The 3,702-nt window shown below is 41.1% G+C and overlaps 1 non-coding gene across 1 annotated transcript; it reads right to left on the bottom strand.

Moving 5' to 3' along the window:
* Positions 1-2,489: 2,489 nt before the first annotated feature.
* Positions 2,490-2,593, bottom strand: LOC129058772 (U6 spliceosomal RNA). The gene has a single exon (XR_008524122.1). It is a non-coding gene; the product is annotated as a U6 spliceosomal RNA (small nuclear RNA).
* Between the last annotated feature and the right edge of the window lie 1,109 nt (positions 2,594-3,702).

Genomic DNA, 3,702 nt, shown 5'->3' with positions numbered 1-3,702 from the left:
CGTCTCTCCAAAGCATTCCTGCCACACTTAATTCACCATTCCCTGAACAAAATGTGCCATCTTCATTGTTCAGGTCTGTATAGTGCTGGTTTCCCTGCCTGGGCAGCTCACTCCATCCCATCCCAGCCCAATCCCCATCCCTCCACCTCCCCCTTCCCTCCCCTCCCTACTCTCATACAACTCTTCCTCATCTTACAGGACTTGGCTTCAATGTCACCTTAACTGGAAGCTTCTCTCCCTCTCCAGAAGAGCTTCCCATTGCACTTGATGCATGCACTATTATTTGATCATTTTTGAGTTACAGTCCAAGTCTTTTTGTACCTGAATAACATGTTGCCCAGTCAGTCTCTCTTCCTGGATTCAGAAGTCTTTCATGGTAGGTCCAGCTAGAAGTGACAAAAAGACATTCTAAAAAAAAAAAAAAAAAAAAAGAGGGATGACACAGACAGACATCAGCACTTAAAAGTTTTAAATGGTATGTGGAAAACAAAATTTAAGGGCTTCTAGGAGAAACGTAGGAGGGAAGGTGTTACTGGGAAATATGATAGAAGATTAATTTTTATTTTATTTTATTTTTAGAGAAAGGGTCTTGCTCTATCACCTAGGCTGGACTGCAGTGGTGAAATCACAGTTAACTGCAGCCTCAACCTCCAGGGCTTGAGCAATATTCCCATCTAATTTTTATTTTGTTTAAGAAATGCAGTCTTGCTCTTAGCAAAGCTAAAGTGCAATGGTGTGATCATAGCTTACTGCAGCCTCAACCTTCTAGACTCAAGTGATCCTCCAGTCTTAGCCTCCCCAGTAGCTGGGACTACAGGTGTGCACTGCAACGTGTAGCTCATTTTTTTTTTTTTTAATTTTTAGTAGAGACAAAGTGTCGCTATGTTGACCAGGTTGGTGGTGATCTCCCACACTCAGGCAGTTCTCTCACCTCAGCCTTCCAAAGTGCTTGGATTACAGGTATGAGCTGCCACACCCGGCTGAGGGGGTTAATTTTTAATTATATAAAGAGCTCAAAGCAAATATTAGAAGGAGCCTAAATGCCTCCAGCAGTTGACTGGTACTGGTAAATTGTGATACACCCATATAATAAAATATTATGCAACCATGAAAAGGATTAAGATAGATCAATAGCTATTGGCACAACTGTCCACGAAATATGAAAATGTGAAGTGATGTTCAATCACCATGTACGTATCTTGAAGGATATGGCCCATTTTCTCAATAGCAATTATTTCCTGAGATAAGATTATGGGTCTAAAGAGTGAAGGAAATTTTTCACTTATTTAAAAGTATTTACTATTTTTCTAATTTAATAAAAGATTAAACAGATCATTGAATTAGTAAAAGACAAAGTAACTCTATAAAGAAATGGAAAAGACACAGATACCCCAGGCATGGTGGCTCATGCTTATAATACCAGTACTTTGGGAGGGGGTGGTGGGGGGATTGCTTGAGGCCAGGAGTTCCAGACCAGCCTAAGAAACAAAGCAAGACCTCGTCTCTAGTAAAAATAAAAAAATAAAAATAATTGGCCAGGCATAGTGGCATGTACCTATAGTCCCAACTACTGAGGTGGAAGGATCACCTGAGCCTAGGAGGTCAAGGCTGCAGTGAGTTGAGACTGTGCCACTACACTCAGGCCTAGGAGACAGAGCGAGACTTCATCTCAAAAAAAAAAGGACAATAAAGAAATAAAGCTAATAAGCTAACATAAGGAAAGATAAAATATGTGACAAATAGGCTGGGCGCATGGCTCACAGCTGTAATCAAGCACTTTGGGAGGCCGAGGCAGGTAGATCACGAGGTCAGGAGTTCGAGACCAGCCTGATCAACATGGTGAAACCCCGTTTCTACTAAAAATACAAAAATTAGCTGGGCATGGTGGCATGTGCCTGTAATCCCAGCTACTCAGGAGGCTGAGGCAGGAGAATCACTTGAACCTGGGAGGCAGAGGTTGCAGTGAGCCGAGATCACACCACTGCACTCCAGCCTGGTTGACAGAGCGAGACTGCGTCTCAAAAAAAAAAAAAAAATGGGTGACAAAGTAAAAGTAATAATATGAGGTCTTTCATTTATCACACAGAAAATAACTTGTTAAATTATAATACCTGTGTGGGCGAAGGTGCAGTGAAATGGCCATTTTCTTGCAGTATTAGTGGTGTTTAAAATGTATATAAGCCTTCCAGGATAAAGCTTGGAAATTTTTTTTAAATCATACAGACAGTGACTCATTATACTGCCTCCTCCAACTCCTGGCCTCAAGCAATCCTCCCACCTCAGCCTCCCAAAGTGCTGGAATTACAGGCTGACAGCCACCATGCCTGAAAGCTTTGCAATTTACATCAAGGGTAATAAGAATGCTCATGCCCTGTGACTCACACTAATCTCACTTCTGGAAATTTCATCTTTGGATATAATTCAACTTAAACAAAAGGTCGTATGCACAAACACAGTGAAAATCTGGGAGTAATTTTTTTCTTTTTTTAAAAAATATGGAATGCTTCACAAATTTGCATGTCATTCTTTCACAGAGGCCATGCCAATCTCTCTATTGTTCCAACTTAAGTATGTGTGCTACTGAGGCAAGCATGAGTAATTTAAGATAGAGTGGTTAAGTGAAATAAGGAAGAATTATGGAGAATTTAAAAATCTATGCTATTTATAGGCACCTAGTAACAGCTCAGTAAATATTAGCTGCTATTATTATTTTTATGGTAATTTCACTCAATTAAAAATTGTCATTAAAAATTACCATTGTCATGGAACATAATGTCTCCTACAGTATAATTGTAAAAACAGATACAATTAGTCCCTTGGTATATGGGGGGATTAGTTCCAGCTCTCCCATTTCTGTGTATACCAAAATCCACGCATACTCAAGTTTTCAAAGTCAGTCCTGTGGAATCCACATATAACACAAATGGAAAAATTAGTGAGGTGTGGTGACAAGCACCTGTAGTCCCAGCTACTTGTGAGGCTGAGGCAGGAGGATTGCTTGAGCCCAGGAGGTTGAGGCTGCAGTGAGCCGTAATTGCACCACCGCACTCCAGTCTGGGCAACAGAGTGAGACAGAAGGTTGACTTTTTAATAGAATTTTTCTGTTCACTTGAAGATATGGTCAGGATTGTGGCATATGAAAATTCTTCATAAAATAACTATCTAATTCAATTAATGCTGGAATTGGGAACAGCAGAAGTGTCATCTCAGAGCTACTCACAATGAAAGGTGATGTCTGGGGCTCAGGTGTGTTGAGGTCCCCATGCCTGGACTATGGGTGCTGAGTGGGATTTACTTGTCCATCATTTTCTATATTCCAGCACTGGGAAACTAGGGTTTGTCCATCTTGATAAGATGTCATTTAAATTCCACTTCACAAGAACCACAAATGGAAGAAAGGTCATGAAACCACAGGACAGTACTTGTTCTCAAGGGAATCTTCAGCTTAGGTGGTTCTGTAAAAGAGAAATTACATTGTTGAAAAATCGTTGCAGGTCAGGTGAGGTGGCTCATACCTATAATCCCAGCCCACTGGGAGACTAAGGCAGGAGGATCCCGTGAGGCCAGGAGTTCAAGACCAGCCTGAGCAACACGGTGAAACCTCATCTCTACAAAAAATTAGAAAATGAACTGGGTGCGGTAAAACATTCGTATAGTCCCAGCTACTCTGGAGGCTGAAATAGGAGGATCGCTTGAGCCCAG

The sequence above is a fragment of the Pongo abelii genome, chromosome 2, assembly GCF_028885655.2.
Source record: "Pongo abelii isolate AG06213 chromosome 2, NHGRI_mPonAbe1-v2.0_pri, whole genome shotgun sequence".
Taxonomy (NCBI): domain Eukaryota; kingdom Metazoa; phylum Chordata; class Mammalia; order Primates; family Hominidae; genus Pongo; species Pongo abelii.
This window is presented reverse-complemented; position numbering and strand designations above follow the sequence as displayed.